Raw genomic sequence first — 27,998 nt, forward strand, 5'->3', positions numbered from 1 at the left:
CTTAGGTTTGCTTGGAGGTTGAGTCCCCTGAGGGAGGCTTGAAGGGCTTCTGGGCTGGGACTACCACCACCAGTTGTCCTGCTCAGTCCTGAGGGCAGCTGCTCTTCTAAAAGTGAGTAGTTTGGGGGATTAAGCTCCATATTTGTCTCTGTAGCTGTGATGGAGCTGCTTTGTTGTCCTTGAGTTGAGACCTGGTCTGTGTTTAGTTGCATGTTTGGGAATTCCTTGGCTGGATTCTTTGCATGGCTGGGGGGCAACAGATGCTCCAGGTGCTCCTATCTTATTCCCCTTCATTGGCAATACCAGGACAGGGAAGAAATAGCATCAGCTAGCTCTTTAGCTGGGCTTTTTGTGAACTTCCATATGCTGTTGGGATGCTTGGTGTAAGCATCTGCATGTGAAGTTTTGAAAGTTGTGGGGGCAGTGGTTTTGAGGGGTCCAGGGCTCTAGAAGATCTTGATGCTCTGATGAGGAACCAGTTAGTTCATCTTGTGATCAGCACTAAGACATCATGGTCTGCTTTTCCACTGGAGTAGTGGTGGCAGTGAAGGAGGGCTGGGGTAGTACACAAAGGTCCTCATCTTACTTTTCCAGTGCTTACCAGCAAAGTGTTTGAGGGCACCTCCAGGAGAAAGATGCAAAATGGTTTCTACAGTATTCTACTGAAAAACAAATCAGTGCATCTGTTCTGTGGAGATAAAGAGAATTCAGTACATAAATACATGTTGGTTTCTGGCTTCCCAAGGAGCCTAAAGAAAAGGCAAGGAAATAATTAAAAACAAAGCAACCCAAACCCTTATAAAGCTCGAGGATTGTGGCACATCTTGCTGTTTCTCTGCCTCTGAAAGCCCAACACACCTTCAAACATTCCTGGCTGAGGTAGATATAAAAAAAAAAAAGTCTAATTTGAACTTGTGCAGCCCAGTCCTATCCTAAATAAACAGTGCTGCCTGGAATCGCTTGCCAGACAGTTGGCATATCTTGCAGATTAGCTAACACTAACAACAATATGCTTCAAGAAGAAGAGGCTGAGCTTGGCCTCTGCTCCCCAGCTGGGATGCCAGCACAGGGACCTGTGCCCATCTGAGCCATGCATGGTTCCTCTCCCTGGCCCCAGTTGCAGTGGGGATATTTGCAGACATGAAGCTGTTTGGCCCCAGCCCTGTACCCTGCACAGAGTGCTGGAGGTAGGCTGCAGAGCAAGCAGGGAGAATAATTCCACTACAAATTGCTGCAAGTGTTAAAGCTCCAGGGAGTGGATTTAATAGCTGCTTTCCACTCCCGCATTGGTTTGTCAGGCTCTGGTTTATGGGCACAGCTGGACGATGGTGAGAGAAGGCAGGAAGGGGAGGCTATACTGCGCTTAAATTTGTGGAAAAATTAGTTTGCACTTGTTTGGGCTTTCCTTTGTGTTGCTTCATCCCTGTAAGGTTAGATGCATGGGGGAGAGCAGTGGGCTGGGAGTGAGGAGCTGCAATCTGGCTTGCCCAGATCAGGAATGTGGGAACCAGCACCAGGCAGGCCTTACATGCTTTGTGAACGGCAAAACAAGGTTTCAGCAGCTTGGTCTGGAATTTGGGTGGCCACATGTAAACACCAGCGAGCTTAGCCTTCTGGGCAAAAAAAAAAAAAGGGGGGGGGGAGTTATGACTTCAAGCTTATATTTGCCTCAGGTTTCAAATGGTGAAAGGGGGAGGGGGAACGTACAAATGCCAACTCAGCAAAATGAATGGTTCACACAGAAAACCCAGTGTTGGCAGTGAAACCTGACTCACTGAGAGCCTCTTGTGTATTAAGTGTATGTGTTGTAGTGACAGAAGAATATCCCTGCTCCCCCCATCATAACAAAATCAAAACGCTACTTATTCAAGTGTTTAGAGATCAAAATGCCAAGAGGAAAGGAGCAAAAATCTCTAAGGATGTGAATAAGTGGAAGATGGAGTTTCAAATATCCCTTTAGGGAGGGGTGAGAGGCAAGCAGTGTTGGTGCTTGCTGGAAGCCCGGTGCCCATGCCATGTACCTGTGGGACAGCTCTGGGTCTGGGGCAGTGCTGCGGGGCTGCTGGCACCTCCTCTTGGCACGGGTATTTGGGGGAGCTGCCATCCTACACGGGTCTGCAAAGCTGGCAGGGGAGGACCTCAGCATCATCTGACTGCTCGTGTGGAATTGCTTATCTGACCTGGCAGACTCTGCCAAGCTTCATGTAGGAAATACAAACACTTTCTTGAGGTTCCTGGTGTTTGTTTCTGTTCTCCTCCCACCTGTCCCCAGTGGCAGGATCGCTCTCTAGATCTCAGAGCTGGTGAGCAAGGGGTGCCAGTGTTTGCTTCTGCCAGCATCCGTTCCTCTTGCCTGCAGCCCAGGACATGTGGGATTTGCATGTTGATCCCCTTTCACGGAGGGGGAAGAAAAGCAATGTGTTCTTGTAATGCCCATGGAAAGGCTCCTGGTGCTGGCTCTGCCCCCTCACTTCTGTCAAATTCAGTTCTTAGCAAGGGTAAACCTGCAGTCTTTGGCTTCTGAGCAATGTAACCTCTCCAGCTCCAAATCCTTTTATTGCTCAGCTGCTGTTGACTGTTAAAACTGGTCAGAAGCTGGAAAACTCTAGACAAGGGGAAATATTAGGAACATGCTAAATTTTAAGGACACTTGGGTTTGATTGAGAGAAGTAAATCCTGCCTGTTACCAAGTGCAAGGCATGCTGCTAGTAGCCAGCCACCCTGAGACCTCTTGTAGCCCTGCTCATCAATGTAAATGGAGGATGCTGTGGCAGAGGTGGAGGAAAGAGGCTTTCCTATCCCATAGTTATCTGTTGTTAATGTAAAAGTGGTCTGTAATGAGCCAGGGCAGTGTGAAATCCTTCAGTCTCTTCCTTCAGCCTGTACTGCCATTTGACATGGGGGGTAAGGAAAGGGTGCACCTATTTTCTGGTAAATGTTCAGATTTGCTTTTGAATGAGAATGTGGTGGGGAGGGAATGGGACCAAAAGCCTTACAAAGAAAAAGCAAACAACAAAACACCATAACCCAAACCATATACAGCAAGCTCTGTGCTTATCTAAAACCCCTTCTGACCATTTCTAGACACCCGAGGCCGCGCAAGCTTTCACTTGCAGCAGGTGGCTATAGGGTTGCAGAAAGCAAAGCCTTGTGTTGGGACTGTCACTGCCTTACATCTGTGGAGGTGGAAGATGTCTTGTGACCGGCTCCGTCCTTCTCAAAGGGTGTGGGAAGCTTGAGACATCAGCCTTTTATCCCTTGCAGGGCTGCCGAGCAGAGCACGGAGCACAAGGTGCCTTTCCCCTTCCCGGCAAAAGGCTCTCTCCTGCCCCAGGGGGCACGGCGCGGGCGGCGATGCTGGGGGCACAGTGCCCTCTAAAGGGGGACCTCGGAGGGAAACGGGAGGTTTGGGAAGCTCTGCTAGGAAAACTTCCCCGTTACCGTCTGAAATCGTTGGAAATAATTTCAAGGAGAAATTATTCTCTGCTGCCCGAAAGCATTCATAAAGTAAAATTGCAAAGACTGAGACGTTTTGAAGAGGCTCAGTCCCGGGAGATGGGCAGTAAGCGGGGTGGGCAGGAGCAGGGTGTCTGCCTGGGGAGTGATTCTGCCCCAAAAATAAAGCATGCAAGAGCAGGATCTTCCCTCTGTGCAGCAAAGGCTGTGCTGCAAAGGAGGAGGCGGCGGCATGTCCATCGGTCAAGTGTTTGTGTGGGGATCCCCTACAGCATTTAAATCATTTCTGGTCCTTGGTCTTTCTCCATTTAGCTATTCTGGATGGGAAGACATCCGTGCAAGGACCATTTAGAGCTATGTTAGCAATGCTTATCTAAGACACCCTTAATTTATGAGGTCTGATTTTTGCAGTTTTGACTGTTTTGCTGTTGAGCACCCTCCTAAGGTAAATGGAGCAAATCAAAGTGAACATTCCTGACAAATTAATGAGCAAACACATTAGCAGCTCTGAAATGAAATGCCTTCACATCACATAAATTCATTTCACAGTGTTTATATATTTATGGAAATGTCTTTGGGTTATACTCCCAGCTCTAGCAGAGATGATTTCTTCTTCCATTATAAAGCAGGTTATGTGGTGATAACTTCTAGACCCCTATGAGCTACTGGAGCATGTAATTATCTTGTTCCGCTTATTAATGATGAAAGGTCTATGCAAGTCCCAGAGCAGTTGTGTGTACTAGGCTGAGTAATTTAAAGAGTCTGTGTAAATTTAATTTAGTCTTAAATTTGGTTGCTGACTTAAAATAATCTTCAAACAAGGAACGTAAATGTTTTGGGACATTTAAAACTTTTCAAAATCAGAGATAGATGTGTAGTACTGCAAAGCTAAAGGTAGCATCACAGCACTGACATATAAAACCGAAAAAGTGGACTGTAAGCAAAAAGCTGACCAGGCTCTACTCAGAAATGTATATTGCAAACAAACATCAAACTAACACAAATTAGGATTCTGGATTTTAATTTTGAAGTAATCTTATTGGTAATGGAAGACACATTAAAAAATGAGTTTAAGCCTGACACCCTCAGGGAGTGGCCAATTTATATACTTCTGGGCTGGAGATCTGCAAACCTCTGCTCCCCAACCTTCCTAAAATGGCATCGCTGGTTTTATGATGTCTACTAGCTATAATCCTGCTTCTACAGTCTGCCATCATAATGCTAATTAGTTCTGTATGTAAATAAACTATTGTTGACAGGACACTTTCAGTGATTCACATATGACTCATGGAGAGAGAGAGGTTTTAAAAATGATTTATCCATAAACAGAGATTCCATATGTCCTAATCTGGCATGGATTTCTCGCCTTCTCTTTATAGCAAGGAATGTGTGTATGCCTGTATAGCAGGGCTATAATGTGACAATTTGTCTCGGAGTGAAACCAGGATTTATGGTACTTACTGGAGACCACAGAGGTAAAAACGAACAGCAGGCTGCATTTAATCATCTGAATTTTCAAATATTTCTTTGGCTTGGGTAAATGTGTCTTTGTTCCTTTTTGGGAATGAGTTCAGCTGTAGGATGGGGTCCTGTAAAGTTATCTGAATATCCTGCAGGCATGCTTAGTGGAGTGCATGCAGGGGGTGGGAGAACAGCATGGGTGGGGATGCTTCTGAAGGTGAAGGTTTGGGCCCAAATCTTTCTAGCTGACTGCACTTCTGGCAAGGCTGCCACTATTAATGTGTGCTTGAAGAAAATGCGCTTATTGGTGCTACACCACATCCAATAAGCACTTCTGGAGATCAGAACGTATCCCTGATCCCAGATAAATGCCATAGGAGACCCAGGCAGAGGAGAAAGTGGAGTAGTAACTAATTAAATGCTATTTTTCAGTAGGGCTTGATTTTATGGCCTCTACTAATGTGATGTTATTCCAACCTTAGTATATGATTTGTGCTGGTATGAGTGGCATTGCTGAGTCCTATGTACTTAAGAGGCATATGCACACTTTTGTGTTTGAAAACTTCTAGGGATTGAAACTTATGTTAAAGTCTTGTCTCTGGGATTTTTACTTCTGCTTTTGTCTTGACTGCGTTATATATATCCTAGTGACACTGTTTGTTCTCCCTGTCTCCTCCTTTTGCCTTTTACTTCTCTCCAATTATTCTTGGTTTTGGCACAGGGTCACTTATGCTACTCTTCTTTTAAATCAAGTTTCTTCTAGCCACAAGACTTCAAGAGCCGAAGCTTTGGGTGAAACAGGCAGGAATTGCAGAATTGATGCCTGAAAAACAGCAGCATAAATTACCTGAACACACAGAAGGCAGATTAAAAAGCCACAAACCAGTGGCAGGTGGTATTTATGCTTTCATAATTTGAACAAGACAATGCTGCACATGTGAGCCATAAAATGGGATGAAAAAGTGCTACTGGCAGTGAGTTGTGCTGACAAAATAAGAGCAAAAAGCTGAATTTTGTCGATGTGGGGGCAAGGCTGGCACCTGCTGATTTAAAAAAAAAAAAAAAAAAAACTGCTTATTCATGGCAAAGATGTCAGCTTTTCTGCCAGTGGGGTTGGAGCCCGTTTCCCTGCCTGCTGAAAGAGCTCTCCAGGGGTGGGAGCAGTTTAATCAGGACAGCTTGTTGCAGCCTTCAGGCTGGTCCTGGTGGGGCTGCTGAAGTGCCAGTGTGGAGGGGATTTGTTGGCTGCAGACTCCTGGCTGCTGAGAACAGGGCCAGGCTCTGGTCCATTGGCAGAGCTGTTTGTGGGAAAGGCAAAGCCAGAGCTGATTTTTCTTACCACTTGGATTTGTGATGGCTTTCCCTCTTCAGGCTGTGTAGGGGGAACAAACAAAGGCACCATATTGGCTCCCCCCAAAGAGGGGATCTCTGGTCTGGCTTTTCCTGTTTGTATCACATTTCTTGGTTCATGGTTTGGCTCTTAAGTCCTGAGACTAGCAGTTGTCATTAGCTGGTGATGCTGGCCAGGATTCAGCAATAAACCCTGGTGGTAGGGCTGCCTTTTAGCTGGTCCCAGGAAACTCCCTTCCAGCTGCTGCTCCTTCATCCGATGCATGAGACTGAGCATCCTTTAGCAACATCCATGCCAATATTTGAGGCAAGAATCTACAAATGTGTACCAGCAAAAAAAAAATAAAAAATGATCAGGCTGTATTCAGACCAGTTTCTATGTATGAAATTTGGGTAAAAGATTAATTTATTGTGAAAGATGGGTATTATATTTTTATCCTTGTTGTGTGAATATCTCATACTGATTTAATCTCTCCATTTGCTGAAATGTCTTTCCATTTGGTGTTCCTCTTTGTCCTTTGGTAAGTTTTGTACAGCATTCCCAACAGGGATGTTAATAAGAAGATAAAAGCAGTAGGTATTTTCTGAAGTTGTTTCCCGTGTCCTGAATCTAATGATTGCAGTTCTCTTGGTTGTGAAACTTTTGGCTCCTCTGCTGCTAACTTTGTCACATATGGACATTTACTATCAAAAAAAAGGAAGGTGATTAGAGGGTATTTTAACTTTGGCAAAGGAAGGAACTATGATTGCAACTCTGAAATGTGGAACCTGAGCCCAAACATGGGATCCTGAAAATGAATACCCACAAAGGACCAGCTATTTTCAGGTAGGCTTTGGTGAGTTTCTGATGTTGGCCAACTTGTAGAAAAATCGGTGTTCAGGCCCAGGTATAGGTTTTATGAACGCAGCAGTGAATGAGTACATTTCTGAATCTGAATGCAGTACATCGTGGTAAAGTATCAAAGGGTAGCTAGAGACTGGAGACTGATCCAGTTCTGATAGTTTTGTGGTCTGTTCCTATTGTTAATATTTATTACTGTCTTTGACCTTTGCTTCCCACCTGACCATTTCTGGTATAAACACGTGGTGATGATAAAAGTGAAATAAAAGCAGATTGGTGGGAGTCAAAGCAGAAATCTGGGTGTGGAGTGGGAACTGCATTTGCCTGGCTCTATACAAACTTTCCTTGTTTCTCTGCCTATAAATATATGACAATTTATGGAAAGATTATTAGATTTTTTTCAGGTTGTCATTACTTACACTTTGAAAGCTGAAGAGTTGGGTTGCTTGTTTGCCATGAAGTGAGCAATGTGTGACCTGCCTGCCAGCACACCTTGGCTACCTGTGCTTACTGGTTTTAGCCACAGAAAGAGCTTGGGGTTACCGTGCATTTGATCCATTTAAAAACAAAGGAGAGAGAGATTATTCCTTGTCTTTTTAAACAAATTCCTCAATGGGCATATCTCCAAAATAAATTGCACAAAATAGTTTTTGGTTGAGCAGATAACCTCGTAACCATACCTCCCACCTCACTTTTCACACTTTGAAAACTGTGTTCTCCAGCAACCCCAGCTCCCTGAGAATGACTGGCTTTTGGTTTGGGTTTATCTGATATAATTTTTAGTGAATTTTGAGCGTATTCTGAAAAGTCAGTGAGGTGCCCAAGATGCCTAGTGCTCTGTGAAAGGGTGACTGCAGTATGAGGCTGCACCTGAACACTCATGCAGAAATGTGATGAATACCCTATGTACCCTTCACTTGGGGGATGATTTTGGACACCAGAAACTCTATCCAAATCAAAGCAAGACAAAAGTATAGAAAATCTCAAGCTGAGGTTTATATTTGTAACTGCTCTGAGATGTTGTGTGGCTTTACTTGGAAGTGCAAGTACAGGACAAGGTCACAGGAATCATTTCCTATTCTTGTCCCTTTGCCCATCTTTTTTGCTGTTATGGGTATTGAGAGAAAGGTTGGTGGTGTGAAAATCTTGGTGCAGCTCCTGGAAATATTTTGTCCCAGGGTCTAAAGTGTGAGCTTAGAAGAGCTGTCTCCAAGGCACATTTTACATGTGCATGAGCTCTGAACAGAAATAGCAGGATTATGGCCAGGGCTGATTGATTAATCAGTTTAATTTTTTTTGGCAGAAACATTCTGACAGAATCCTCCCAAAGTTTCTGGGAGGTATCTCAAAATGTAGGCCATGGGGGGAAAAGTAAAAGCTTGATTTGCAGGTGCAGCTGGCAGCTTAGCTCTCGGTTTACCTATATTTGTTAGCAGATGGTTGTGGTTGCTGTTTATCTTCACATCCATTGGAGCTGATTGGTAAAGGTTAATATTTACAGTGATGGCTATGGATTCCACTGGCAGAGTCAGGAGTGTGTGGGCATAAAAATGCAGAGTGATTCATGAGAACCTGGGTTACTTATTAAAAGTCTATTGAAAGCAGCTTCCTGTGCAGGCTACACATTGCCGTTCCTTTATCTGATATGAAGTTGCTACAAAGTTTTTTCTCTGATAATGTTCCACTTGAAGCTTGATAGGTCTTCTGCCCAAGCCTGCAAATACACAGTAGCTGTGCTAGCTGTCCTTTTGAGTGTGGGCACTGTCAGGTCCTAAAGAGGTAGGGGTGTCCTCCTTGACAGGTAAAAATTCCCCTTGTTGAGCAGCGATGACAGTGAAAGCTGATATGGGAGTATTTGAGGAAGGCTGTGACAGGGAGGTAGCTGAGGTGAGTGGTGGCATTTGAGGTGAAACAACTGCTTATAGAAATTGTATTGCCTCCAAGGGGACAAGAAGGCTGTATGGTGTATTAGGACATTGACTTCCTGTGGGCCTATAAAGTCTTCAGGATGTGGCAATTAAAAGATGTTTGTTTCCTGGTGCTACTAGCATTTTGCATTAGCATGTGAAGCTGAGGGCAAACATCACTGCAATTTGCAACAGGACTTGGTCTAGACTCCTAGGAAATGCATCTTGCTCTGGTGTTCAAAGAGTTTCTAATCCTTCACGGTGCCAGGAGGGAGATCAGATCTAGAATTGCCAGAGGGGCTGGGCAGACAAAAATGAAAACATATCAATAAAATCCTACGTTCAAATATGAAAATATATATGATAAAGTTCATTTCAGTATTGTTTCTTAAAAGCTGAACAACCATTGCTCTGAACAGCTGTTGAACTCATGCAGCAAGTGCATGGGCTGTTGCCTGTCCCTTGGTACCATGATATCTGCACAGTGCAGTTTTCTTTGCTGTTCATGTCCTGTGTTCATGAAGGGAACCTCATAGCTATGCCAAGGTCTCTGCTCTTGTCAGTCTGTCCAGCTCTGGTGATCACTGGCAAAGTGTCTTGCCTTTTGAGAAGGGCATCCAAAGAGGTTTGTGATGCTCTGAACACCAGTCCTTCAAGGAGGGTAAAGAGCAAACGAGTTTCCGAGGATTTTTGTCAGAGCTCAGGTTTATATATAGCAGCTAGGCTGCTTTCTCTTAGCGAAGCATTGGGGCCACCTAAAAAAAAATCAAGTTCACCCTGAAACAGGCATGGTGTTGGGTGGGTTTGCAATACTTATAGAAAAGGAGCTGGGGAAAAAGGGATACCAATTGCAAAAAGCAATTGCCAAAACAGGTGTGGGTAAGTGAAGTAATCCAGAAACTCTTTTGGGTTTATTTAGCAGCTTCTGAAGAGCTTGTCTGAACACAAGCTTCAAAGTGGATCAGAAGGTTGGACCTCATATGATCTAAACACACAGATATTACTAGAGCCATGTTTTGCTCCAGACTCTGCTACTGGCCTGGAGAAAAGGAGATATTTGGAGAAGATATTCCATCTGTCTTTGATTTTTTTCTGTAAAATGAAAGCATTAATACCAGCTACCAAGAAAGCACGTGGAGATAAGCTGATGCAAAATTAATTACACTAGTAAAATCACTTCCGTGATCATCTGTGGCAAGTTTCCCAAGCTAGGATCTCAAAATAACTTTTTTTTCAGTAAGTAGAATTCCCTTAGTTCGTGACTTTTTTCCTCAAGTCCAGAACACAAGAAGCATCTCAACTTTCGGTTGCTTCCACTTAATTGGATTAGTCATCTACCTCCACAGGTATGTGCCTCAGGTCCAGTTCCTGCTGACAACCAAACCAGTGGGCTGTTACAAAAGGTAGATGGAATCCAACATCAAAGGGGAGCAATTTGGGTTGGAGAGGTGCCAGGAGCCTTTTGTGCTTATCCAAATACCTGCATGCATGGAGATTTTTCTCATTGCTGCTGGAGCTCCCTTGTTGCGTGTCAGAAAGATTAAAAGCTTTGGTCGAGAGCAAGATTTGGCTACCACTGTCTCCAATGGCTGAATGGAAATGGTGTGGGTCTGCTTATAATGTCGGAGAGCGCTTCTCATTCCCCAGACCTACTAGCATATGAAAATGGAAGGGAGTGCTATGTAAAGTTATCTACATAAGCTTTTCAGCAATGCCTCGATATGATCAGCTCTTCATCTCTTCCTGTCATGCAATCAATGAATGAAATTAATAATTATTGCTGCTATAAAGTGGCAGGAAGAGTTTGTGAGGAGATGAGAGCACCGAATTCCCGCTGAGTTCTCCTAATGAAGCTATTTCTGCAAAATAGTTTCTAAAACATCTGCGAAGTTCCCTGGAGAGCCTGCTGGGAATGTGACATTGCAATAGTTTGTTGCCCCAGTACAGACCTCAAGAGTGTGCTCCGTGCTCTTGGCTATGGCAGCCCACAGCCGGTGTCCCTGTGGGGATGACATTCGCTGTGGATCAAGACCACCTGCAATCTGAAAGCAGTTCCTAAATGGACACTGGGAAATCTGGAGCTGAATCCAAAGTCCCCTGAAGTTCAGAGGAAATTCAGATGAATGTGCACTCCAGCATGTGAGAAATTAATTCCTGAGACGTCAACAGAGCTGAGTGCAGCTGCTCTGCAAAATATGACCCCTTAGGTTTGTACATTGAGCCAGATGCCTCAGGAGAGTTTACTGTGTTCTTTCCAGTATCCTTCTGGGAAAACAGTCTTTCTGTTCCACTTCTGGTCTGTGGAGGAGTTTGGGAGCAGAAGCAGAAGAGATAACTGGGCTCTGCTCCTTCTGAAAGACAAATTAGGGCTGAGCAAATGAACCCTTACCATAATCTGGCAAGATCAGCTTTAGTCCAGGCGGTCAGCCAGCCTGCTGGGCACAGCCCAGCCCTTTCCCTGTGCCTTAGCTTTCATGTTTGAGAAGTGGGATGATGCTACTGCTCCTTGAATTACTTTGAGCTACTGATAAGTAGGTGGCTGGAAAAGGAAGATACTGTTTAGGAATTGCTTAGGTGATGGGACCTATTCTCTGTTATTTCCGCCTCCTTATCACTCCTGTACAGAATTGAAAGATTTGCTGTGGTATTTGGGCTATCCTATGAAGAGATGAAATCCATAGGATTTTGTCTGCAAAAAGCTCGGAGTTACTTGTACAAATGCAGCCTTTCACAGAGCATCTGCTAAAGCTGTGGGGGACCTGTGCTGACACTGGAGAAAAAAGGGTGTTAGGACTGGAGCATCCTATATGGCCCACAATACATTTACAGCTACTCTGCCACTTCTAGTGCTCAGTTTCCTTCCATCAGTCCCTGGCTGCCTCTAGCCCTCTTGTATTTGCTGTGCTGAGACTCAGCTTTTTTACAAGCCATGGGGCAACTTGCCCATACAACTCAGGCAGGTACAAAGACTACCCTTGAAAGTCTTGTCCTGGGGGTCTGCATCTGTAAAACCTGGCTCTATAAAACCAGCATTTGGGTATGCCTGTTTCCAGCATAGGATAACATACAAAGTCAGGAATTCCAGTGTTAGCACTGGGTGTGGATTTGCCACTGGCTTTTTTTTTTGAGGGGAAGATATTCTTGCTTTATTTCCAGAGGCAAACCTTTCCAAAGTTGTGAACACAAGAGCTTGCTAAATATTAGCTTTCAAGGTTTTAAGTCAGTGTTTACTCGAGTTACCTCTGCTTGGAGTCTATATAAAGAGTCATGTTTGCTCAGGCATACTCCTAAAAGCCCCAAGACATGGCTCTGGAAGGAGATATGCAGCAGCAAATGTAAATATTGCTGTCCTTAAAAACTGGAAGCTCTCTTATTAATCTATAGAAGGGAGTAGTAATGTAAAGAAAAGACTTTATTAGATTTGGAGGTGAAGAATGCAGAACAGTACCTGGAATGAGTAAAATTCTGAGAAATTTAGCGATATTTAAAATATGACTTGGCTAAGGTTTGGCCCTGCAGTTGCAAGTGCTCTGCTTTGTTCACCAGTGTTGCCCTTTGCCATCACCAAGGCAGCATTTTCCAATACCTTAGCCTTGTAAGCAGTTCCTGGGAACAGTTTTTATAGGGACGTTGCTGGCCAGACTATGCTGGCCTTTTGCTGTGGGACAACAGCTAGAAACAAAATACTCCTTGTAGTTAGCAAACTGATTCCCTCCAATCTTCTGTCAGTAACTGGTGTTGTTTTTCTGAAAAGGTTGTGGAAATGTGAGCTGAAATTCAGGTGTTCTCTCCAGTTTATCATACAGGAATTTCACAAGGGACTGCATAAATACAGTGCAAAAAAAGAGGGATTAAAATTCAACCACAATATTTACAAGCCTCTCCACCTTCTCACATATATGCAGGTATGTGGAGGCCAAAATTCACACGAGTGTCGTGCAGCTGAGAGAGGGATCAGAGTGCTGAGCTGGCTGAGGAGAATTGTATTTGCTCTTGCCATAACACTTTTTCTATGTATCAACAGGCAGCCCATCAAATCCTCACTTCATTATTTTTCCTTTCTATAAGTAGCTATTAGCATCCTTCCCACAGCAGGGAAGTAGAATGTAAATAAATGGAGCTGAAGTGTTTTCATGCTGCAGCAGAAAACTGCACAAGCTAACACAATGATTGCGCTTACTGGTGTATTGCATCTAATGTGAGTGAGGAGTGAAGGATTGCTGCAGAGCTGGAGGCAGCAGGACCGATGGATTTATGGTTTTCCGATGCCATCTGCTGGCATGCACCTTACTTGTGCACTGAGCCGCAGAGCCCTTCAGCTTCCCTCTCTCATAAGCAGACACTGCAGCTCCCCACGTCTTTGCAGGTGGTATAACCCCAAACCATCGCCTCTTGCTGCTTTTTGAGCTTTGCAAATCAAATGTTCCCTGCAGCCAAGCACCTGTAAAACCACTCCGGTTGTGATCCCTGCTGGGGCTGGTCTTTAGCTGGGTGCCTGAAGGCTTTCCACACCTCCCTCTTTGCATGCTGTAATGCTCCATGCTCCATAGGAGCAGACCCAGACCCAAGGGGAGCTGCAGCCGGATCTCTTCTGTGGCCTACCAGGCTAAAACCCCAAATCCATCTGATTTTGAGGGAGTGGGTTTCTCTGGTGCAATAGTGCTACCAGTAATGCTGCACGAGGACAAATTTGTAATGATACTGCTGGAAAGCTTTGGGAGCAATGAAAGTTTTTGTATAAATCCCTGAAATGAGCTGAAAAAAATCAGTGTTTGGAGGGTAGAGGACGTGAAGAAACTTGTCCCATTATTGTCTTGTAGTCCTGCAGAAGTGCCTCATGTTAAGTAAAGCTGATTATAATAGCACCATCAGTTGATTGCAATCCTTGACTTTTACAGGTATTATTACACTTGATATGCAGGTAGAGCCTACACAGCACAATATTTTTGTTCTGGGATGATGGGTACTGCAGGAGAGCTGATCTCTGGAGCTTCCTGTGAGTCCAAGCAGGCAAAGTTCAGCTGCTTGTAAGCTCTACTTGACATGTGCTGAAGACCTGGCTGTGCTCATGTGCACTGCATGAGTTTAGTGGGCAGGACCTCTGTCAAAGAAAAAGCTGAGTAGAAAAAGTAATGAAATTCATTTTTTAAATCTTCCATTTTCAAGAGGTTTTCTTTCACTTTGGAAAAAAAACACCGCATAAAGACTTCAGACTCTGCTGTGACAATGCTTCTTGCAATTCATGCACCTCACTTTGACCTGAATCTAGGTTTGCCCAGGCTTTCCTTTAGTGCTGCCTTCAGGGAGTTTGCAATAGTAAAGTACAAATAAAGTTTAGAGTTTGATACTTAAATTTTTGTAGGTCAGGAGTGGGTAGTGGCAAGACCTAGCTGGAATTTGTATTAGCATATTTGCAGATATGGATCAGAGGTTTGAAATCCAGATGTCAGGAGGATGAATGAAGAGGAGAAATCGCTAATCAAATTTTCAAGGACTGCAATGCAATAAAACAGGGTAACTTGATGGGAAATGTAATCAAGCCTCCTAGTCTGTTTTCCAGCTACATTCAGGCTTAATGTTTCAGTTCTTATGCCTCCCTCTTCACATGGACTTGAAAGGGAAAGAGGATGTCTGTGTGGATCCATGAGGTCATTTAATCTTAACAAACGAGTGTAGTAATCCTGCTGGATGGATCATCCTGAGGCTTCCTGCTCATAACCGGGGGCAATATTGTAAAGAAATACTCTATCTTCAGACCACTGGTGCAGGTAATTCCAAAGCAGAAGCATACCGCTAGAAGCCTCTGTGTGAGGGGACACCACATTTTTTTCCCTCATTAGCCTATAATCTGAATCTGAGAGGCATTTTCTATCTTGTGCATACATAAACTAGCTTTTCTGAATTCTAATGTTTGATTTGTGATAGAGGAAATAGGTAATTGTGCTTGTTTTCAATTGCACCCCCTTTAATAAACATGAATATAGAATGTTTATCAGCAAAGAGTAATGATCATAGACCATAGACCAGGATGTATACTTTACTGACATGAAACAGATGTCTGTACACAAAATATTGCTACCCCATTATTCAAGGGGGATGTCTCCTTGTTTAAAGTAGTATGAATGCTTTTATTGGAAACAGGAATCAGAGGTATTCTGCCATCCTGTAGGGTGAAAGGATGTGAGCAAGTTCATAGCAGAACTGCAGGTGTTTACTTTATAGAAAGTAACCTAAAATATTTTTTTCCAATTATACAGTGTAAAAACACAGCAATAATTGACATACTGCTTGCGTTTTGAATTTGAGCCAGTATTTGACCCTGAAAATAATAATGAAGCATTTTGGTTTCTGTAATATTCCGGGAACAGTAGTTCTGAAGGTTTAATGTTGTGGCTGGGTGGAAGATTGTGCACAGTGTTGCTGCTTTAACACTTAGGCGGTCTCTGCAGATCAAGCTTTTCATTCTTCTTTCTTTCTAAAACTCGCTGCTGGGTTTCAGGCAAAACAAAGTTTATCTGGAACAGCCTGATTGTAATGGCAAGATTTACCTGTAAGGGAAAATGACAGTACTGGGAAGTGGATGGCTTTGAGGTGCTTTGGGCTGATTGTAGTAAGTTACCCTGAACTGGTGAGTGCTCTTCGAATGCTTCATGGAGGTTTGGTTACACCGAGTCTTCAAGTTCCCATGGAACAAGCCTCAACACCAAAGACACATCTGGAAGTTTTTATGCTTCCATGCATTGATGCTAATATTCATTGGAAATAGATATGACAGTTTCACTTCATGTTCCTGTATTGCTTTGCAGCCAGCTAATTTGGTTTGGGGGTTCAGAATTTTCATGTGGTTTACCCAAGGGCTGGCTGTACTTGGTGGTGGGAGAGAGTTTATTTGTCTTTCATCTGCAAAAATCCTGTACACATGGCTACATAATAGGAAGTTTTACAAGAAGATTGTGAGAACCCTTATTTACCAACTATCCTGCAGTGGGCAGACCTGATTTTCTTGGTATGCTTATTTCAAGTCCCTCAAACACCAATTCCACCTGTTGAAGTGAGAGCTGCAGGAGATGATGCTCCTTGGGGGTGCTGAGAGCTTCCCTGAATGTCACTTTGCTTTATTCTCACCAGGAAACTCATGCTCAGGCACTCATTTCTCATCTAAGAAAACTTTTTTTGGGTATTTTCTCATTCAGCCTGTGAATGAGCTACATAAATCATTTTTTTTTTTTTTTACAGGAAAATTCAGGGCCAGAGGCTGGCTGTGATCATAGTTGCAGAGCTTTAACGGATTATGGCATTTTAGTTGAATCTCTTTGCTCTCAACGGCCACACGGTGGCAGCAAATCCCAAATAGGTTACCCCATCCTTAGTACTTGGGCTTGGAGGAGGATTAAGTTCGTGCTGATAGGGTAAGGAAAGATGCACTGAAGTTTAAAAGCAAAAAAAAAAAGTCCACAGGAGCACAGGACATGAGGGGAGAACTTGAGCCCACACTGCTCAAGTTTGATTCTTGACCTAGATGAATCTTCTGCAGGAAAAGCCTGATGGGTTTATCTTCTTGTACCCGGTTCCTGGCAGAATCAGAGCAGCTGGGCTGCTCTTGAATAAGGCATTTACAAACCATTCCTAGGTATTTTTAATAAGTTTTGGTGGAGTTGTATTAGGCTTTCAAGGAGCTGATTATGCATGAATTTAGCATCTCTATGGGGATGAGTGCTCCTCTGGTTTGAGCATATAGACTTTCCTATAATCTAGTCGGTCATTTTATCACTTAAGGCTTCAAGGTTCTGTCTGTCTGTGTACTTTACAAGAAGGAAGCCATCCTGTAACTAGCTGTCGAAGCCTAAACAAAAAGAGGATATCTTCAACATAGATGAGGAACCAAAGCATGGAGGTGAGGGCTTCCTTTTCATGGAGAAAGATTTATCAGGAGACAAGCAAGGAGCTTACTTTTTTTTAAAGAGCTTTACATTACTAAATCACTTGATGTTTTCAAGCACTTGAGTGCTTCTTCCCTAAAACTGCACGGGAAATACCCCAGGTGTGGAGCGGAGAATAATCTCAGCCCTCTGGCACCATGTCATCCCCGGTGCCAAGACCTGTTTGGTACCTTGTGGCCTGAGCCATAAAAAGTAAATGAAAACAAGGCTGAAAGGCAACCAAAAATAATAAAAATTGGTTAAGTGGGTCCAGCTCAGCAGGTCTGTGTTACATGCAGCCATTGTTTAGGGCATAGTAGTTACAGGAGGAGCTGTTCACAAAGCAGTAGTCAAGTGAGACAAGAGGCTCTGGGAGCAGAGAGGAGCAGCATGTACAGAGCGTTTGCATGAAGGAATGTGGTCATACAGGAAAGCAGGGCAAAGCATCCTGGGGTGTGTGAACTCTGAAGCAACTTCTTTTGCCTTCCTTGTAAGTAGATTAAAGCAGATAGAATCTGAATATCTTCCTTAATTATCACCATTACCCATAGATGGAGTAATGCACTAGTTTAAATAGGAAATAGTCTAGTAAAAATTATTTTAACAACTCATGTGGAGCAAGACAGATTCAAACCCACTGTTTTGCCTGTCCTGTAAGAAAGGGTATCTGGAGCTATAGTCATACAGCTGTGCTGTAACCCTGTAGTACAGACTGCGTCTTCTGGTTGTGCCTCTTGAATATCATCACAGGCCCATTTAGTTCTTTTGTTCTCTTGTCTTTCCAAGTTCATCAGAAATTATGTATTACAGCTGAGATGTATTTATCTTGGAGATAGCAGTTAGATAGAATATAGAGCTTGTTGCCAGTTTAAAACTTCTCTATTTCTCACTAATCATTTATAATAAAAGAAAATTAGCACAACCCCAAATTTTTTACCTCCTGATCCATAAATCTTCACTCTTCTCCTAGTCTAGAAGGACAGGGATTTCTTTGCAAGGTGGTATGGAAATCAAGATTAATGCTTGTGTCCTATGCTGAACAACACCTGAACATTGGCAAAGGCTTGGCTTAGTCCTTCTGAATTTCCAATATAACTTACAAATGACATGTTCCAGCATGAAATTTGTTATTTCACTGCAGGTAGCTCTTGGAAGGTTAGACTGACTCTGAAGGTGATCCTGTAGCCTTAGGTGTTTTAATGAATATTACACAAGGTTTTAATTCATTTTCAGGCTGCTGGGTGCAGATGTACTCACCTGGCTCATGTGCATGCTTGTCTGTTGATCCCAAGATTCCCCAGAGACAGCTGGCAGGAGGAAATGGGCAAGCTGGCCATCAGGGGACACTGAACTTGTATGCTGAAGGTAAGTCAGACTTTCTGGTGATGTTATTTTCCTTTCAGGATAATGAGCAGTGGCAGGTTCCCCATGCTCACCCTTCCCTCCCCATCCAGCACTTGCTCATTTTTTAGACATCAGACAGGTGACCTGAGCTTTAACAACTCTTGCTGCAGCAGAGGTGATGGCACCTTTCTCTTCATTCAATTTGCATTTTCAGACATCTTTCTTTGCACTTTTATCCACCTGCTTGCTCATTTTGCTGTGCCTCTGGAGAAAGAGAAACCTTACAATCCTATTTCTAAGCAAACCTGATGAATGCTCTGACAGCCTCTTGCTGTTCTTGTACAAACGTGTACAGTGGATGGTGCGAATACTCTGGATCTTATCTAAAACATTCTCATGAGTCTCAATGATTTTCTTCACCTTATGTGTACTTCTAACTTCCATTATACCTCCTATTTCCCTCCTCCCTTAGGAGGCCATACTCCCAGCCCCCTGCTCAGCACAAAGGCAGGTTTGCAGTATCAGTGGTTCAGGTGAACTGGCAATGCACCTCCCTTTCCTGGGGTCCTGTTCAGTCTGCTCTGTATGGCTTTTTCCCTGAATGTGCCCAGATCCTGTTGTTAGGTCTCATTCCTGCTTGCACATGTTCTCTGAACCTTTGGCTGTTTGCATAACCAGAAGCATATTTCCTGGCTGGCATGCAGCCCTGGGATTTGTTTGTTAGCTGTAGTCTTGGATGGGGGTGAGCTGGTACTCAGAGCTGTAGACTTGTGCTTCACGTGCTTTGCAGAGCCTCCCATGGGTTTAGCCACTAGTCCCACTTAAACTGCTTGTGACTTGATTTAGGCTTTTCTTCCTGTTCCCCATCCCAAATACTGCTGCACTTGGAACTTATGCAAATATACAGTTCCCACAGAAATGACTGTTTCAGCTTGAATGGCAAACCACACACCTGCCAAAAGTGCAGAGGCACCTGGAAAACAGCCTGTGCCAGTGGTTTTAGGCCCTCGTGCCAGGTGATGCTCCAGATCTGTTTCTGTTCAGCTTCATTGTGTAAGAGTGGTGCTGTTTTTCTGAGTACCATGGGCATGAAGGTTAGTGGTAAAGACAGCGAAAGCAACTAGGTAGCATTAATTAGCATAGACTAATGAACTTTTCTGATCTTAATTAGGTATAAAGCAATTCCTGTTTGAGGCAAGAGAAGAATCTGAGCTTTCCCTTCAATTACAGCAGCAGCCTTTCTGCAGAGTTCAGATGCTGCGATCACTAAAATGGCAAACCAATTAATAGTGGAAATATTTGAGATGTCACCTGTCACTCATACATACAAAATAATCCATGGTCTCCTACAACCAGAAAAAATTAATATGCTGTAATAAGATGATGATGTGGTGTTTTCCTGTCAGTGAGAAGGAAGGGAAGAGGGGAAAATCCTCATTTCAGGAGGAGGAGGAGACACTGCCATTAAGTCTGTCTTATATTGCTAACATTGAGAAGAAATACTTCATGATTTTTATGACTTTACTAAATCATATGGGAGCATCAGACTGAATAAAGAATAATATGGAGGAAAAGGATGACTCAAAGGGTGATCTGTCTTACTGAAAGCATGGTAAAACTGTGTGCACATACTATTTCTGAAACTGTTTTCCCAGCTTTTAAGGTTTATCCTTGAAGTCCCTGACTCACTTAGAGCTATCAGAGGAAATAAATATTGTAGTCTGAACAGGATGTTTGTAATGTTTCTGGTGGTATAAAAATAACTTTCCCAGTTTCAATTAGTTGTCTTAAAGATAATTTTGGATTTGTGTAATGAAATTTGGCAGATTCCTGAAGATACTATCTACTTAACTACCTGTGCTGTAACATACATGGAGAATCTTGTTTACTACATCAGCTGTTAGAAGTGATAGACTTGAATAAGAAACAGCATATTCCTTCTCAATGTTTGTGAAAAATCAATGTGATCAGCTTCACTTTGAGATTAGACTTCATTGCTTGTTTGTGGTTTTTCCTATTTGGTGGTGTTCCAGACTTCAAAAGGAATGAGTGTTTCCTTCAGGAAATTTAACATTTTGATTGTTTTTTCCTAATTAAAGTAAATGTAGTTCTAGACTTCACTTCTTTTTTAAAAAAAAAAAAGTAGTACTAAATTTGACATCCACCCAAATTTGTACTTTAGAAAAGTACAAAGCAAGGTGGGGAGGGTGTTGAGGGGAAGAGGAAAAAGTTACTATTTGGATAGGCCACACGTTAGTTTGAAAGCATTAGGAATACTTAAGCTGTATCAGACTTTCTCAGCATTCCCACTCCTTCACACTAAGACTTAAAAGAAATCTATGTAAAATAGAGCTGTGTGAAATATTCGAAAAGGCAAATGAAGTAGTGGTCCACACTTGTGTTCTTTTTTCCCATGCTCTATGAACCAAAGTGGTGAAATATTTTATACTTGTACCTTTTATTCAGAGAAATAAAAAAAAAGTATTAATGTATAATCTTCAGAAAGGAGACTCATTTTAGGTGGGAAGCAACTTGCTCTGTAAGATTCCCCAACTGACCTAGATGCTGCTACCTTGTCTTTAGGAGCTGGGATGAGACCAATAATTGCAGTGAGGAGGTGTGATTCAGAGAGACTATAATGACCCTGTGGGACTTAAGGTATAATCAGTGGGGTCCTCTGCATGTAGCTAAGCTGCTGGAAAATGTTGCTGCTCCCCAGATTATCTGTCACATCTCACTGCTGGAAGTGGTCATCTCTTTGGAGGTCCTGGCAGGGTGATCCCCAGGTGGGCTGAGCTGGGTGAGCATGGGGAGAGGCAGGGGACAGCTGAAGGGGTGAGGGAGGAGGCAAAGTCACCTTCTGCTGGTACCAGTGTTTAAAAGGTTGTCAAACCTTAGTTTCTGTTTCATAGTTACAGATGAGCTGGGTTCAGACAAATCTGATTCTCGGCTTACATCAGTCAAAATAGCTACTCAAATTTATGCAGCCAGTTCAGGTTTTCCCAAGTGATGCAAAACCAGGCAAAGCAGGACAGCCTCACTGGCAGGGTTGTCACACCTGAATACAGAGCAGACTGTTTTGTATGAATGCTGAGAGAAGCAAATTCTCTGGAAATTTTCTCTTCCCTAGAAAGCAATTGTTTAACAACGTTACTGCTAAAGACAGGGTGTGTGCAGTGGTGGTGTGAGATGCACATGGACTGCTTCAGCGCAGGATTAGAGGGGGTGGGAGGGTAACCTGAAGGCATCTTTTTAAAATAACACATCTTTTTAAATTAACTAAATTGAGCTGCATTAACATGAGAAGGAACCGCTATGTATTGCAGAAACTCACCTTGTGTTATCCCAAGCCAGTGAGCAGCAGAGTTGTCTGTTCCTGTGTCCCTGTGACCATGGCTCTGGACCAGGGTGTTGGATGGTAGGAGCTGTCCTCTCCCCTGTTCCGGGTGGAGCAGGTAAGTGTTGAGATGTTGAATCCCCTGCTGATGTTGGCTCTGCTGTTTGGAGTGTCTCTTTCCTCGGATATCACCCTGATTGGAAGAAAGGAAAAAAAAAAACCACTATAGGGTTGTTCTAAGAGGTGATTTATCTGCTATTAATTTACTTAGCAGTTCAATAGTTAGGAAGGGGGAGATGGGAATATGCAGAGGTTTTTGCTGGAGGTTTATAGTTGTGTGTTTCCTCTCAATATATTTGTCTTGGATTTTCTTCTCCATATAGTTAGTGAATGCAGAGAAATGGCATGGAGTGAGCCAGGCAAGGCATAGAAAACTGTGCCAGTACTAAAGGGAGAATATTGCTCGCTTTGGGGGATTATAAAATCTGGTGCTAATATTGGAAAGAATATATAGTCTTTTCTTTATTCTTGTGTGGTGCACAGGTCTGCTTCTAGGGAATATTTCTTTTCCACAAAGCCAATACCTCCTTATTAGAGGGATCTAGAAGAGGAGAGAATATTTATACTCTCATCTGCTATTTTTCTGAGACACAATATTCTGTAGCTTGTGGTCTCTTATGAAATAGATCTGGATTGGTCCTGAAGTAGTAGAAAAATACTTTGTGGCTTCTGGAATAGTACAAGTTGTAGACATCTTTGGACTCATCAGTTGTGGTATGGTTGCCTGTAACAGCAAGGATAGGACATGATGCTCTACCTACTTCCCAAAACTTAATTTAAATTTTAATTTGTGCAGGGAGAGAACAACTTATTCAGGAAACTGTCTCCTGTTACATAGACACATTTTCCCCACAGGTTCCTACCTAACTTTCCAGGTTACTCGCGTGTTTTCAGGATGACTCTGGAAGGATTCCCAGTTTGCTTCATTTAGATACTATTGTAATTATAATTTCACACTTGGCCTTCAGCAGAATGGGGTGTATCATCTCTTGGAAAGGGATATGCATAGGAAAACAAATAAAAGCACTTACCAGCTGGTGCCTGATGAATTACTCTGTTTGAAGTTCAAGGATATTGAGAACAGTACTTGATTGGTATTCATGTGTTTGACTGGCACTGTTTGACCCTTTAGTGCATATATGAATATATGTTCTAGAATGTAGCTTCTCTCTTGATGAAAAAGTGTAAGCTGTAATGAACCTTTTTGTTTTCTCTAGATACTTAATTTCTTATACCAGCAAATGGTCTGGGTTAGTTTCTCCCTTTCTGGATCCCACAGAATTGTCCTGTTCTTGCAAAGCACAAATGGAGATATGACAGCAGCTGGCTCCCAGAAATTCTTTGACAGTAGTGTGATCCTAGCAAGGACATGGGGCATGATTTGCCTACGTGTTGTCAACACCTAACATCTTACTACTACTGGACAATTTGCCCTTCTATTTATCTCCTCTGTCCTCCCCCCATCACCTAACAAACAGCTTAAAAATTGTACGCTGGGGGTTAACAGTAAGCTTTGGTCTCATCCTCCTGTTGTAAGAGGGGTCATGTCACAACTTCCTTCACAAGCCACTAGATCAGTTTGCAACATGAAAATGCTGGCTGCGCTGGAAAAATTTTAATAGTTAACACGGGTGAACACTTTTTTCCCCAGAACTGTGGGAGAACTGGAGACCTAGTTTCCACTGAATAGGACAGACAAAGGAATCACCTTCAGCTGTCTCCAGGATTTAGCCTCTAAGGGTGTTATTTTTACTCAGTTTGCAGTATGATGGTCTGTATTGCAGAGTTAATTCACTTGGTAAAGCAAACGGTACTGCTGTACACTTGTAGTACTGTAGTGAAACTTATGTAGTTTGACCTCTGTTATGGTTGTAGAGTGGGTTGAGAGCTTACACTTGCTGAACCAGCAGCACAGCTTTTGTGAAGGCATGACTAAAAAATTTCTCTTATCAAAATTGGAAAATGCTTAGGTACCTACAAATGTTCAGAGGAGTTAAGTGTTTTTCTACAGTCAGAAAAATCTTGTTTTTGAAGAACCAAATCTCCTTCAGATTTGGCTGTCTATTCATTCTTGGATACTAAATCATTTCCATCAACTTAAGATTCATAAAGAAAGTGAACCAAATGCTTAAATGATACATAACCTTGGAACATCTTGTCATGTGATTTACAGAAATGCCATAAAAATGTATGTATTGTGCTAAGCATTAGAAAGCCCTTTAAAACACCCACACTCAACAGGCTGTTTCCCTTTTTGTTTTCTTTTGCTGTATTTTTCCATGCTCGAGACATCCAGGATGGTAAATTAACAGACATAATCTCCTTTGGTGATTTTTGTACTATAACATTTGACTTGTATTCCTATGTGAAGGAGAGTAGCATTTCATTGTGAGCTTAACTGATGCTTGTGTATCTCTTATCAGAAGTGCTGAAGCAGGATGTATAAAGCACCTGGCTGTCATCTCAGGCTGTTACCTGGAAACATTGCTCAACTTTTAGTGCTTTCTCCCCTCTTACCCACCTAGTCCTTAGGTAAATTGTTTACATTAAAGGTCTTAAGAGTAACCTGCTGTGTTTATTGGGGGTGTGTGGGGGAGTTAGCATGAAATACTTTAATGTAGGCTTATTTTATTGTCAGCCTCAAAATGTTGACACAAGGATTAGACATTTTTTTTAAGGCTGCAGTACCATAAATCTTTAGTCTGGCACTTGTGGTTTATAAGGGCCGAGTGGCTGTGGTGATCCTCCATAAACAATCCAGACATCTGGAAGATGAATTTTAATGGGTGTTCTCAAAACTAAGTGCTACCTCTCACTTCTACACCTCAAATTCACTGTTTTATTTTGTTATATTAGAGGCTGATCTGTATTTTTTCTTATTATCTGCACTTAAGTTGGATTCCCTCAAACCTGGAGGAAGGGGACCATAGCTGTGTCCACAGAGGTGGGGTTCTCACCTGGCTTTGCTTACATGAGGGTTTAAACTCTCAAAACACCTGGGCTTTTCTAGGGGTGGGATTAGCATCTTGTGTTCAGGGATTGTTTCATTTACTTTTGCCTGTGCAAGAGGCTTTTGTTGCATGTCCTGTCTGCAAAATGTTCAACCTTGTTCTAGGAAAGGCTCCAAAGTAAATTAGAGAAGCCTCAGGGGCTGTTTTAAATCATAGCAGCTGAGGCCTTACCCTAGCACTTCATGCTCCACCCTGTGCCTCTTCTACCAACACTCTCTGCCATAAGCTCAGATCTTCATCTTTCCAGAGAAAACTCCCTGCTCTGCATCACTGGCAGGTTTTCCTAGGTTGTGAAATAGTCAAATATGCTTTACAATACTCAAAGAGAATGAGAGCCCACTAGGTTTGCTGGAAACAGGCATTCATTCACTGGTTACAGTAATTCAGCATTACTGTTTATATTCTGAAGTGCGTAGAATGACGAAGTAGGAAAAACACGGCTAGAATAATTGCTCCTGGGTATTGTGCTGGTAGATGCAAACTTAACCATTCCTGAAGCTGCTGAGGATGGTTTCCCTGAACTTCCAGTATTGTGCAATTGACCATATGCTTTCTCTGGGGTTTCACTTTCCTCGGCTTAGGCAAATACTGGTCTCTGACGGAGGCAGGGAAGGGAAATTGGTGGATCAGTGGAATGATCCAATACCAACAAATCCATAGTTGCAAAAATAGCAAGTTATTCTTATTTTTTCATTCTGACTCAATTTCCTGCCCTCCTGCTACACTGTTCTGAAGATTGCTTGGATGACAGATCTGCTTTGAAGATGGTTATACCCCTCTGCAAAGTAAAGTATGTGTTGAATAACAATTTATCATGACTGTGTTGAAGAACAATGACTGGGAGCAGGGCAAGAAGCTGAGCTGATGTTAACAACCTTTGATCACATTTGACATGTATCTAACTAATTCCTGGGGGTGGGCATTGCTTGTTTTTTTTTAACATTTCTGATCCTATTGTAGTAAATGATGGAAAATGTTCTTTGCTTGATGAGTTTTTTTGTACCTCTTTTAGTGATCTCTTGCTCTCCATCTCTGAGAGTGGTAATGTTTGGCATGGGCTGGTGGTGAGCAGATGAATCTGGCTTTCTCTTTGGAAAGTACAGCTGTCCTTGGTGTAGAAAGCATGATAACCTTTAATACTACCATAAAGACCTTTAAGGATCTATGTATTAATAGCTCTAAAGGTTAATATGACAGTTGCAGGCTTTGCAAACTGGTCACCTTTAGCTTGTCATCATTAAACCTTGTAAAGCTTAGCTATAGCAGTGCTCAGCTCACCTTTAGTAATTTCTGTATTTTTAGATATTAAAAAAAAAAAAATTGAAAAGACTGAGGAGTCTATAGTCTGATCCTTTCAAAAGTAAACTTTTGTGTATGCTCATGTGAAAACACTGGACAGCCTCACTCAGTAGTACTCTTAGTCTTGTGGCTATGTCTACATGGAAACGCTTGTTCTCATCCAGGACCATTAATACTGTGTAGCTCACTCAACATCTAGAAACATATACGAGACTAATATCCCTCAGTCAACAGTTCTAGTGAGTCTGATAAGACATATCCAGAAGATTGTTTAATTAACAGGGATGGAATATATTGTGCTTTTAGTCTTAGATTTGGGATTTAAGCTTAACGAGATTTTGTGGTACTGTAATGAAACAGTGATAAATGCTGTAATAGGAGATATCCAAGTCAGTTTTGAGGAATGAAGATCTTGCTTCCTAGCTCTAAAACATTAAACACAATTGAAGACTCACATGTTAAAACTTTTACTATGTGTAACTTTCCTGTTTCAGCTATCCCAACTCAACTTCTGAGCACGTCTGTTCCCACAGAGGCAGTGCAAGGTAGGAGAATCCTGTACTGAATAAGCACTTCTCTGAAAGTAGGCCTAAAGGAAAAATACTTCACTTGGTAGTTTGCAATAGAATACAGATTTAAATTCATTTCCCTGTTCTCTAGATCCAGGACTTGTCTATAACAAACTATTACTCTTCTAGTTTGTTTGCATGCTCTTCCCATGAGGATCAGTTGAAATGGAGGGATTGTGTACACCAATAATCTGCTTTTAATACTGATTTATAAAACTCTGCAGATGAAGGGAGGGGGAGAGGCTCTTCAGGAGAAATATTACAAAATATTGAATGGTTGTTCTTCATTTTTTCCAGCCCTCTTTAACTTATTTACATTGTTCAAGTCTCCTACCTGTGCCTTTTGTGATTGTGTTCTTTTTGTGTGTGAAGATGAAGACCAAAGGGACAAATATGAAGAAAAGCACGGTTACAAAGAGCAAAGATTGACTGGCTTCTGTAGATGTGTTCAAACCACTGTGCTGGTGATGTTTCTCAGTGCCAAAGGTTATAGCAGAAGTCAATTTGGTAATTTAGAGTTTATTTAGGCAAGAGATTGCTGTGAGGTAAAACAACCTCAATACGTCACTGACCAGAGCCCTTGGTGTTCTCTAGCTGTCACAGTACAATTTGTGGTGTGTCAGTAGTAAGATTTAAACTGCAGTTACCTTTTGTTTTAGCGTTTGAAGCTGACCAAAGGAACAAGAAAATATGATCAACTTAGCTTGCTTAGTAAGGGTCAAAGAAAAAGCTGGTTGAATGTGGGAGATTCATACTTTTGTTTGGGGACTCCTGTTTCAGTCAGAGCTCAGCAAGAGCTGGGATGTCCTTCATCTTACCTTCATCTTACCATGGCAAGATCTCACTGTCTGAAGCACCTACTGAATAACAAAAAAGGGCAGGGAAGCAGTGAGGTCACCAATCTCACTGATTTCAAATGACTCACTGCAACTCCAGTAAGAGCACAGAACTGGAAGTTGGAAACTTCAGGAACCCAATTTTCCTAGTTCAAGAAGTACCATCAGAATAGCCAAACCAAAATAAATTACTTAACTTTTCATTTCCTCCCAAATGTTTTGGTGTTACTGGAAGAATTAAGATGCTATATTCTATTCCTGATGGTCACTGATTTCCTGTGTGTGTATATATATATTCTTATATAACCTTAAGCCAACCACAGAACAAAAAACTTAGCTTGTTAGTCATGCTTATGACTACTTCCAAGATGTATGAGGATGAACTGACGTTAAATTGCTTGGAGATTTGTGGATGCAATTCCTTATTCTGTCCCTGAGCATGTTTTCTAGCAATAGTCAGCTGCTCTCAGGAGCACATGGATTCACTGCACAGCTCTGCGCTACTTTTGAGATGAATCTAAAGATGAATTTTCAAATGTTCTTGGAGTTCTTTGTTTGCACAAGAAAGTCCTCTGTATTGCTGCCTAATGATCTGTCAGGAAAATGAC

General features: G+C 42.4%; 1 long non-coding RNA gene across 1 annotated transcript; it reads left to right on the forward strand.

Annotated features, from left to right (window-relative positions):
- LOC121075983 lies at positions 1-27,994 on the forward strand. Its single transcript, XR_005823292.1, has 5 exons — positions 1-112; positions 18,227-18,299; positions 21,605-21,733; positions 24,099-24,207; positions 26,852-27,994. It is a non-coding gene; the product is annotated as an uncharacterized LOC121075983 (long non-coding RNA).
- Positions 27,995-27,998: the final 4 nt, after the last annotated feature.

This window comes from Cygnus olor, chromosome 11 (genome assembly GCF_009769625.2).
Source record: "Cygnus olor isolate bCygOlo1 chromosome 11, bCygOlo1.pri.v2, whole genome shotgun sequence".
In the NCBI taxonomy this organism is placed as follows: Eukaryota; Metazoa; Chordata; class Aves; order Anseriformes; family Anatidae; genus Cygnus; species Cygnus olor.